The 11911-nt window shown below is 43.2% G+C and overlaps 1 long non-coding RNA gene across 1 annotated transcript; it reads left to right on the top strand.

Annotated features, from left to right (window-relative positions):
- The first annotated feature begins 2104 nt into the window (after positions 1-2104).
- Positions 2105-5389, top strand: LOC139553560 (uncharacterized). The gene is made up of 2 exons (XR_011670681.1): positions 2105-2635; positions 2754-5389. It is a non-coding gene; the product is annotated as an uncharacterized lncRNA (long non-coding RNA).
- The last annotated feature ends 6522 nt before the right edge of the window (positions 5390-11911 follow it).

Genomic DNA, 11911 nt, shown 5'->3' with positions numbered 1-11911 from the left:
AGCGACAGATTCACAGACACAGACTGTTGTGGCTGCTGCCTCATTAAACCAAACGAGCGAGAAAAGAGGAGTAGGAGGAACGTAGGGAGGCCTTTAAACCCTCATCACTGATATATTTACATATCCACACACTGAGACAGGAGAGAAGGAAACATCTCCATGTTATGCAGGTAGTCTGAACTTCCTCATTTTGGAAAAGTCATGCTCCAACATTTACCCTTATTTCCTGCTGTGAATGACTTCCTTGTTGAAAACGGAATCCTGGGAAAGTAGAGTGTATGTTGTTGAGGCAGCTCTGTCTCTGATTCTCTACCCATGCCTGGGCAGTTTGGAACGGGGAGGGGAGGAGATATGGGGCTCGAAAAAAGAACAGGGTCTTTCAAGCATTAACTTGGAGTTACAAAGTAACCTGTAGGGAGAGTTTCCATAGAAACAGCTCATTATAATGAAAAAGTATAAAGACAGGGAGGTTGCACACACCTTCCATGTTAACCACAACTAAAACTGGTTACTGCACTTGTACAGTTGCAACATACAGAGAGATGGTTTCAGAGGGGAAATGCTCATGTTGCCAGTGGGAGGATTTGAAGCCCGCTTTGATTGATAGCTATAGATGACAAATGGATAGCTGAGAGGTATGCCACCTCAACTAACAAATAAAGTTATGATGTAATTCATGGTATCATACTAAAGGGCTATGCTAATTTATCAAGAAAGAAAAGTCAACTACAGTATATCAAGAGCCGTAGCAGCCGTGGCGGAGCATGCCACACCACATACAGCCAAGCGAATGAGAGAACCTGAGCGGAGGACTCCAAAACAAGTGAGATGAGACAAGTTCCTCTGATTTCAATACTAAAGGTAATTTATTAACCAATTCCTGCTTGGCTGACCAATAGACTTTCGCTAAAAGCAAAAGCCTAGCATAGCATAGCAGCCTGACGGACATAGCAGAGGTCTAGTAGTGGAGTATGGGCTCTACAGGCTCCAGGTCCAGGCTCAGTCAGGTGGCCCCGTGTCACAGTCAGACAGAGGGAGACCTGGACCAGCAGGCCAGTCATCCCACTTCACATTGGACCATCCCTGCCACACCAACCCCACTGGAGCAACAACATGAGCCGCTGGGACATAGGAGGACTACCCAGCTGCCCCCACTGAAACTGGAAAACCCTGCAACCTTCCCACCACTATCTACAGGTTGGTATACAAGCAGAACATTATTCAAAATGTTGTTGTCATCCTCATGAAGGATGAACTGTATTGTGTGTCTATGTGTGCATGTGCGTGTGTGTAAGTATCATCATAAGTATCATGCAGCCTCCCACAAAGTCAAATCAACATTTGGCATCCAAGCATCATTCATTCTCAGCCACCACGGAGACTACAGGTCAGAACAGTATAGCTTTCACTAAAATTGTACGACAAACTATTACTAGCATTCTTGTTCAACTGTTACTAAATTCCTACTTTGTTATTTTCCTATCTCTATGTGAGATAAATTGTATTTCAGTATAGTGTCAATTTTGAATCTGTTTAAATGGCCTTAATGCTTCAGTTTGATTTGTTCCCTATTGTCACAGGGCAGGGACTGGAGAGATGGGGGTGTCCTCCACTTTTCTACACCCAGCCAGGGGGCACACGGTGGCACCGGCCGCCAGCCGCAGGTGCAGATAGATACTGTAATGGATTGACATGCTTAAGTTACTCAGTTGTTATAAGAGGAAATGTACGTGGGAAGGTGCGTAGCGTCCTCAGCAAGATAGCGTTGTGCTTGGTCTGTGAGTGGGTCAGAGAGAGAGAGAGAGAGAGAGAGAGAGAGAGAGAGAGAGAGAGAGAGAGAGAGAGAGAGAGAGAGAGAGAGAGAGAGAGAGAGAGAGAGAGAGAGAGAGAGAGAGAGAGAGAGAGAGAGAGAGAGAGAGAGAGAGAGAGAGAGAGAGAGAGAGAGAGAGAGAGAGAGAGAGAGAGAGAGAGAGAGAGAGAGAGAGAGAGAGAGAGAGAGAGAGAGAGAGAGAGAGAGAGAGAGAGAGAGAGAGAGAGAGAGAGAGAGAGAGAGAGAGAGAGAGAGAGAGAGAGAGAGAGAGAGAGAGAGAGAGAGAGAGAGAGCGAGAGAGATATGGAACTGCCAGCCCGGGCCCCTCCTGTTCCGGTGGGCCTGACTACAGTGCTGATGGAATGGAAAGTGGGGTGGGCCACAGCCATGACTGGCCCTCAATGGGATGCTCTTTCAGGGTACGGGGAACAGGAAAATCCCCATGACCAGGCAAACACACACAAGCATGTATGCGGACATACACTCCCTCGCAAACTGACAGACAGAACATATTTTGTAAATGTTCATGTTTCATTGCTTAGGGCATGATCTAGAGATCCAATTATTTTCTATAGCATATTTTGGGTGAATTTTCTGTAACATATCGTTGGTGCATTATGTGTATACCGTGGAATGTGACTATATTATATTTCAAACGACCATTTGTTGGTGACCCATGAATGGTGTGGTCTTTCTGGTTGTGTGGGTTGGGTTGTGCTGGATAGGGAGGTCTCCTGGAGGCACAGATGGTCCTCAGTCAACATGCCCACCAGAGACAAGTCAGAGAACAGCGGGAACACGAGAGGATCATCTATACAGATAATTGTGAGACTGGAGACATTTTGTACCACCCCCACCAACTTGAACATGTTCTAACTGACGCATACAGTCCATAGATAAATGGTGTACTTGTATTATTGTCTTTCTCTCTTGGCCTCTATAGTTGGAGCACCAAGCAGCAAAGGGATACAGACACTGCATCTACTGAACAGGCCAACGCTAGGGGACATATTTTGGGATCGGATGACAGGAGAGAGCCTTGCCCTCAGGGAGATCCTCCAACAAAGCCCCCTTCCCCCAGAGCAAGGAGAGAGACAACAGTACCAGCCTGGACCACAACCACAGCGCCTGTGTAGGGATGAGGAGCTGATCAACAGAGACATGGCTTGGGGAGGCCTCAGGAGTCCTCACCAGAAAACAAATACTCTCACAGACAGAGGCAGGGGAGATGGATGGTGGACCGACTTTGAGGAAAACCTTACCTTGGATGCTGGACTGTAAGACAGAGAAACAATGAGATCCAGTTCCCAAACACTTGATCTCTTTAGGGGATAGTGAGAAGGCTAGTAGGTGGGACATGAGGCCCAGGCCTCTGGTAGACTGGCAGAGGTGGGGCATTGGTTGAATCAACGTTGTTCCACATCATTTCAATGAAATTACGTTGAACCATCATGGAATAGACGTTGACTTGACGTCTGTGCCCAGTGGTCTATATCATGTGGAGAATTTGATTTGGGAACCTGAACTGGACTAGGAGCTGTTTATGAGGTTTAGTAATCTGGATTAAACTGGATCTCCAATCTCATGTTGCAAAATGCTAATTAACTTTTCATGGACACTTTATTTAGAAAAAACTGAAATTGTATCTAATTTATTTGTTAAAATGTTTGCATGTTACTGTATGATCGCATGGCAAAGTTAAATATTGGTTTGTTATCAATTACAGTGGCAAGAAAATGTGAATCCTTTCCTTACCAGGATTTCTGCATAAATTGGTCATAAAATTTTATCTGATCTTTAAAAAATACAAATGTAACCTTTATTTAACTATGCAAGTCAGTTAAGAACAAATTCTTATTTACAGTGACGGCCTACCGGGAACAGTGGGTTAACTGCCTTGTTCAGGGGCAGAACGACAGATTTTTACCTTGTCAGCTCAGGGTTTCGATCCAGCAACCTTTCGATTACTGGCCCCATCTAAGTCACAACAATAAACAAACACAGTCGGCTTAAACTAATAACACACAAACAATTATATGTTTTCATGTCTTTATTGAACACACCGTGTAAACATTCACAGAGTAGGGTGGGGAAAGTATGTGAACCCTTGGATTTAATAACTGGTTGACCCTCCTTTGGCAGCAATAATCTCAACCAAACGTTTTCTGTAGTTGGGGATCAGACCTGCACAACGGTCAAGAGGCATTTTGAACCATTCATCTTAACAAAACTGTTTCAGTTCAGCAATATTCTTAGGATGTCTGGTGTGAACCGCTCTCGAGGTCTTGCCACAGCATTTTAAATCGGGATGAGGTCAGGACTGACTGGGACACTCCAGAAGGTGTATTTTCTTCTGTTGTTGATTTACTTCTGTGTTTTGAGTTGTTGTCCTGATGCATCACCCAACTTCTGTTGAGCTTCAATTGGCAGACAGATAGCCTAACATTCTACTGCAAAATGTCTTGATAAACTTGGGAATTAATTTTTCTGTCGATGATAGCAAGCTGTCCAGGCCCTGAGGCATCAAAGCAGCCCCAAACCACGATGCTCCCTCCACCATATTTTACAGTTGGGATGAAGTTTTGATGTTGGTGTGCTGTGCCTTTTTTTTCTCCTCACATAGTAATGTGTGTTCCTTCCAAACAACTCAACTGTAGTTTCATCTGTCCACAGAATATTTTGCGAACATCCAGGTGCACTTTTGCAAACTTCAGACGTACAGCAATGTTTTTTTGGACAGCAGTGGCTTCTTCCATGGTGTCCTCCCATGGTCACCATTCTTGTTTAGTGTTTTACGTATCGTAGACTCATCAACAGAGATGTTAGCATGTTCCAGAGATTTCTGTAAGTCTTTAGCTGACACTCTATGATTCTTCTTAACATTGAGTATTCTGCGCTGTGCAAGTCAACGATTCTTAATCTTAAGTCTTCTGAGATCTCTTTTGTTCGAGGCGTGGTTCACATCAGGCAATGCTTCTTGTGAATAGCAAACTCACATTTTGTGAGCATTTTTTATAGGGCAGAGCAGCTCTAATCAACATCTCCAATCTCGTCTCACTGATTGGACTCAAGGTTAACTGACCTTTGACTCCAACTAGCTTTTGGAAAAGTCATTAGCCTAGGGGTTCACATACTTTTTCCAACCTACACTGTGAATGTTTAAATTATGTATTCAATATAGACAAGAAAAATACAACAATTTGTGTGTTATTAGTTTAAACACACTGTGTTTGTCTATTGTTGTGACTAAGATGAAGATCAGATCAAATTTCATAACTAATTTATGCAGAAATCCAGGTAATTCCAAAGAGTTCACATACTTTTCTTGCCACTGTATGTCATAAGCAAAGTATTTCAGAAAATGTGTCCAGCACCAGTGTTAAACTATCACCTGAACGTATTCATATGATTGTGAATAGCAGCTGGCATCCTTACCATGATAAAATAAATGTTTTGCTGCTTCTGTGTAGAGCTGTTCTCTCTCACCTGATAATTGATAATTTTGTCACTGTGGTTAAAATAAGTCTCATTGTGGGAACCATTCTGTTTTCCATAACAAATAAATGTGTTGTGGCAGTGCGTCAGTCTCTTATTACAATATGTTTGAAGCCACAGCATGGGGCGCCCTCTAGGGATGATAGTGATAATCCAGGTGTGGAAAGGACTAACGTGCTTGGTGCAACACCAGTGTAATGTTCAGAAGGTGAGAAAGCACATTCAAAATAATAAATTTGTCTTATGCCATCTTCAGAGAGAGATTGTTTTCTTTTCAATCTTAAATAAGTCTTAGGATTACATGGTATTTAGATTTAGGGGCGGCAGGTAGCCTAGTGGTTTGAGCGTTGGGCCAGTAACTGAAAGGTTGTTGGATCGAATCTCCGCGTTGACAAGGTAAAAATCTGTCATTCTGCTCTTGAATAAGGCAGTTAGCCCACTGTCATTGGAAATAAGAATTTGTTGTTAACTGACTTCCCTAGTTAAATAAAGGTAAAAAGATAATACTTTTCAAGGAACCAAAGTGGCTTTAATCGATTTGTTAGTTTTCAATCTTATTTCATTATTATGATTAATACATCTCACTGGGCAAAAACTGGTTGAATCAACGTTGTTTCCACGTCATTTCAACCAACAAAATCAATGTGATGACGTTGAATCAACGTGGAAAACTGATTGAATTCTCAGTCATCAAAATAACATCAGCATTTTGTCTTTTTTCACCCAACTTTTAACCTAAATCCAATGACATAGTGATATATATTAATGTTTTCAACCAAATGTAAGTCAAAAATACACTTTGAACTGATGTCTGTGCCCAGTGGGATGGTATTTTTATATATTTTTTCAAGGACCCAAAGACCTCAATTTCAATACTTAATCTTAATGGAAATATGTGTTCCCTCAATGGCCATTTGATCTAGCTTCAAGGAGAAAGTATTTCAAAAAATATATTTTGTTTGGTGAGAAGCACACAGAAGATCTCTTATGTTCCCTAGTTCCCTTCAACATTGAAAAGATCTATTGCACTTCAGGTCTCCTTTTACCATAACAGGAAATTGCTTTTTGCAACACTCCTCTCCACCTCAATGAAGCCCAGATTGAAGCTCTTAGCAGGACTAGAGAGACAAAGTGGAACTGGCCAGCTATCAAACACCTGGGTCCACAATGTTGAACACACAACAAGAACAGGGTCAGGTGCATTTCGTTCTTGAATTGAGTGAGAGGTGTCCACTTTTCCAATGATTTCTGAAGCTTCTAGGCTACAGTATATAGCCCTTATAAAGGGTTTATGATGAAGATTCAGTTTGTGTAGTCTTACTCTCCTTGTGCCTTTGTTTAGTCTTCTAAGAAACAAGGACAGAAGCAAGCTGTTTTTTTGTTTGTAATAGCTCTAGTTTAGTACAGGTCAAGAGCTAGGGTGTGGTAATTTTCTGTTAATTTCCACTGGCCACTATAATGCCACAAGTACTTTCAATACACCAAAGAAAACTGTGGTACTGGTCTCCTTTTCCTCCTTCCTAATCTTGCTGGCTTTTCTGTGGCTTTGATGTTTCCCCTCATAGGGAGCTTTGATGCAACGGTACTGACCTTACCTTCTGGATGGTAGCGGGGTGAACAGGCCGTGGCTCGGGTGGTTGAGGTCCTTGATGATCTTTTTGGCCTTCCTGTGACATCTGGTGCTGTAGGTGTCCTGGAGGGCAGGCAGTGCGCCCCTGGGGATGCGTTTGGCAGACCACACCACCCTCTGGAGTGCCCTGCAGATGCGGCGGTAGAGTTGCCGTACCAGGCGGTGATACTGCCCGACAGGTTGCTCTCAATTGTGAATCTGTAAAAGTTTGTGAGGGTCTTAGGGGCCAAGCCAAATTTCTTCAGCCTCCTGAGGTTGAAGAGGCGCAGCTGCGCCTTCATCAACACACTGTCTGTGTCGGTGGATCATTTCAGATAGTCAGTGATGTGTACGCCGAGGAAGCTTTTCACCTTCTCCACTGCAGTCCCGTCGATGTAGATAGGGGCATGCTCCCTCTGCTGTTTCCTGAAGTCCATGATCAGCTCCTTTATTTTGTTGGCATTGAGGGAGAGGTTATTTTCCTGGCAGCACTCCACCAGGGCCCTCACCTCCTCTCTGTAGGCTGTCTCATCATTGTTGGTAGTCAGGCCTACTACTGTTGTGTCGTCTGCAAACTTGATGATTGAGTTGGAGGCGTGCGTGGCCATGCAGTCATTGCTGAACAGGGAGTACAGGAGGGGGCTAAGCATGCACCCTTTGTGTTGAGGATCAGTGAAATGGAGGTGTTGTTTCCTACCTTCACCACCTGGATGCTGCCCGTCAGGAAGTCCAGGACCCAGTTGCACAGGGCGGGGTTCAGACCCAGGGCCTCGAGCTTAATGACGAGATTGGAGGGTACTATGGTGTTGAATGCTGAGCTATAGTCAATAAACAGCATTCTTACATAGGTATACCTCTTGTCCAGATGGGATAGGGCAGTGTGCAGTGCGATGGCAATTGCATCGTCTGTGGATATATTGGAGCGGTATGCAAATTGAAGTGGGTCTAGGGCAGAGGTGAAATGTTCCTTAACTAGCCTCTCAAAGCACTTCATGATGACAGAAGTGAGTGCTATGGGGTATGGTAGAAAATTACAAGATTATGTTATAATACTGTTTTATTTTATTTATTTTATTTCACCTTTATTTAACCAGGTAGGCCAGTTGAGAACAAGTTCTCATTTACAACTGCGACCTGGCCAAGATAAAGCAAAGCAGTGCGACACAAACAACAACACAGAGTTACACATGGAATAAACAAACGTACAGTCAATAACACAATGGGAAAAAATTGATATACAGTGTGTGCAAATGAGGTAAGATTAGGGAGGTAAGGCAATAAATAGGCCATAGTGGCGAAGTAATTACAAGTTAGCAATTAAACACTGGAGTGATAGATGTGCAGAAGATGAATGTGCAAGTAGAGATATTGGGGTGCAAAGGAGCAAAAATAATTACAAAAATAACAATATGGGGATGAGGGAGTTGGATGGGCTATTTATAGATGGACTATGTACAGGTGCAGTGATCTGTGAGCTGCTCTGACAGCTGATGCTTAAAGTTAGTGAGGGAGATATGATTCTCCAGCTTCAGTGATTTTTGCAATTCGTTCCAGTCATTGGCAGCAGAGAACTGGAAGGAGAGACGGCCAAAGGAGGAGTAGGCTTTGGGGGTGACCAGTGAAATATAACTGCTGGAGCGCGTGCTATGGGTGGGTGCTGCTATGGTGACCAGTGAGCTGAGATAAGGCGGCGCTTTACCTAGCAAAGACTTATAGATGACCTGGAGCCAGTGGGTTTGGCGACGAATATCAAGTGAGGGCCAGCCAACGAGAGCATACAGGTCGCAGTGGTGGGTAGTATATGGGGCTTTGGTGACAAAACGGATGGCACTGTGATAGACTGCATCCAATTTACTGAGTAGTGTGTTGGAGACTATTTTATAAATGACATCGCCGAAGTCAAGGATCGGTAGGATAGTCAGTTTTACGAGGGTATGTTTGGCAGGATGAGTGAAGGATGCTTTGTTGTGAAATAGGAAGCCGATTCTCTATTTAATTTTGGATTGGAGATGCTTAATGTGAGTCTGGAAGGAGAGTTTACAGTCTAACCAGACACCTAGGTATTTGTAATTGTCCACATATTCTAAGTCAGAACCGTCCAGAGTAGTGATGCTGGACGGGCAGGCAGGTGCGGGCAGCGATCGGTTGAAGATCATGCATTTAGTTTTACTTGCATTTAAGAGCAGTTGGAGGCCACGGAAGGAGAGTTGTATGGCATTGAAGCTCGTCTGGAGGTTAGTTAACACAGGGGCCAAAGAAGGGCCAAAAGTATACAGAATGGTGTCGATAGAGCATAGAGCATAGAGCATTCATTCAAACAGCACTTTACTGCATTTGCCAGCAGCTCTTAGCAATGCTCGAGGCACAGCGCTGTTTATGACTTCAAGCCAATCAACTCCCGAGTTTAGGCTGGCAATACTAAAATGCCTAAAAGAACATCCAATGGTCAAAGTTATATGAAATACAAATGATATAGAGAGAAATAGTCGACGTGTCATAATTCCTACAATAACTTGCGGCTGAACTTGAAAGGGGTTCCTTCGTTATTTTACCGTTCATGTCTTCCATAGGGAATGTCTTGATCTACTTCAAATAAGGTCTGTGTTTCGTGCAGGCTTAAATCTCCTCTGCGTTTTGATACTCGTGTAAATCTCGCTAGGATAAGGTAAGGTTTGTCAACATATTTTCATAAATCCACTCTACAAAAAAAAAAAATTGCTTATATTTAGCCTATATTGATCAGAGTTACCTTGTCCTATGTACAGTGGGGAGAACAAGTATTTGATACACTGCCGATTTTGCAGGTTTTCCTACTTACAAAGCGTGTAGACGTCTGTCATTTTTATCATAGGTACACTTCAACTGTGAGAGACGGAATCTAAAACAAAAATCCAGAAAATCACATTGTATGATTTTTAAGTAATTAATTAGCATTTTATTGCATGACATAAGTATTTGATACATCAGAAAAGCATAACTTAATATTTAGTACAGAAACCTTTGTTTGCAATTACAGAGATCATACGTTTCCTGTAGTTCTTGACCAGATTTGCACACACTGCAGCAGGGATTTTGTCCCACTCCTCCATACAGACCTTCTCCAGATCCTTCAGGTTTCGGGGCTGTCGCTGGGCAATACGGACTTTCAGCTCCCTCCAAAGATTTTCTATTGGGTTCAGGTCTGGAGACTGGCTAGGCCACTCCGGGACCTTGAGATGCTTCTTACGGAGCCACTCCTTAGTTGCCCTGGCTGTGTGTTGCGGGTCGTTGTCATGCTGGAAGACCCAGCCACGACCCATCTTCAATGCTCTTACTGAGGGAAGGAGGTTGTTGGCCAAGATCTCGCGATACATGGCCCCATCCATCCTCCCCTCCATACGGTGCAGTCGTCCTGTCCCCTTTGCAGAAAAGCATCCCCAAAGAATGATGTTTCCACCTCCATGCTTCACGATTGGGATGGTGTTCTTGGGGCTGTACTCATCCTTCTTCTTCCTCCAAACACGGCGAGTGGAGTTTAGACCAAAAAGCTCTATTTTTGTCTCATCAGACCACATGACCTTCTCCCATTCCTCCTCTGGATCATCCAGATGGTCATTGGCAAACTTCAGACGGGCCTGGACATGCGCTGGCTTGAGCAGGGGGACCTTGCGTGCGCTGCAGTATTTTAATCCATGACGGCGTAATGTGTTACTAATGGTTTTCTTTGAGACTGTGGTCCCAGCTCTCTTCAGGTCATTGACCAGGTCCTGCCGTGTAGTTCTGGGCTGATCCCTCACCTTCCTCATGATCATTGATGCCCCACGAGGTGAGATCTTGCATGGAGCCCCAGACCGAGGGTGATTGACCGTCATCTTGAACTTCTTCCATTTTCTAATAATTGCGCCAACAGTTGTTGCCTTCTCACCAAGCTGCTTGCCTATTGTCCTGTAGCCCATCCCAGCCTTGTGCAGGTCTACAATTTTATCCCTGATGTCCTTACACAGCTTTCTGGTCTTGGCCATTGTGGAGAGGTTGGAGTCTGTTTGATTGAGTGTGTGGACAGGTGTCTTTTATACAGGTAATGAGTTCAAACAGGTGCAGTTAATACAGGTAAAGAGTGGAGAACAGGAGGGCTTCTTAAAGTAAAACTAACAGGTCTGTGAGAGCCGGAATTCTTACTGGTTGGTAGGTGATCAAATACTTATGTCATGCAATAAAATGCTAATTAATTACTTAAAAATCATACAATGTGATTTTCTGGATTTTTGTTTTAGATTCCGCCTCTCACAGTTGAAGTGTACCTATGATGAAAATTACAGACCTCTACATGCTTTGTAAGTAGGAAAACCTGCAAAATCGGCAGTGTATCAAATACTTGTTCTCCCCACTGTATATCTACACAGTTATCAAATTGTCAAGGTGGTGTAAGCCTACACGAAACACAGACCTTATTTGAAGTGAATCTAAAAATATCCTATGGAATAAATGAACGAAGGAACCGCTTTTCAGATTTTGCTGTAAGGTGTCATGGGAATTATGACTCACACTTTGGTAGTCAATTCTTACCATGCCCATTATTAAAATAGGATTTCCTGCATATAGAAATTACAGTTTTTGTTTTCAACATTCATCACAGGTAACTTAAACTCTAGTTTTATTATTCAAACAGTTGAGAATATGTGTCTCCTAAGCAGACTCTTCAGTATCCTTGTCACTTCAGAGTGCTGTGCGTGTGTGTGTGTAAGATTATATTAATTTTACAGATGGCAGAGAAAAGCACCAGCGTGGGACTATTACATTGAATTGGCACCAGGGAAAGCAAGGTGTCTTATTTGTGATAAAGATGTAAGCATGGGGTCAGCAACCTGTGGATTCACCTTAAGAACACCTATCCAAAAGCCCATAAGGAAGCAATGATGAAAACAGCTAAACGCAAATTCTTTGCAAGGAAAAAGTGATACAGACACGTCACAGACATCGCAGGCTATAATCGTACAACTTTTTAATAAACAAGCAAA

Source organism: Salvelinus alpinus, chromosome 25, assembly GCF_045679555.1.
Source record: "Salvelinus alpinus chromosome 25, SLU_Salpinus.1, whole genome shotgun sequence".
In the NCBI taxonomy this organism is placed as follows: domain Eukaryota; kingdom Metazoa; phylum Chordata; class Actinopteri; order Salmoniformes; family Salmonidae; genus Salvelinus; species Salvelinus alpinus.
This window is presented reverse-complemented; position numbering and strand designations above follow the sequence as displayed.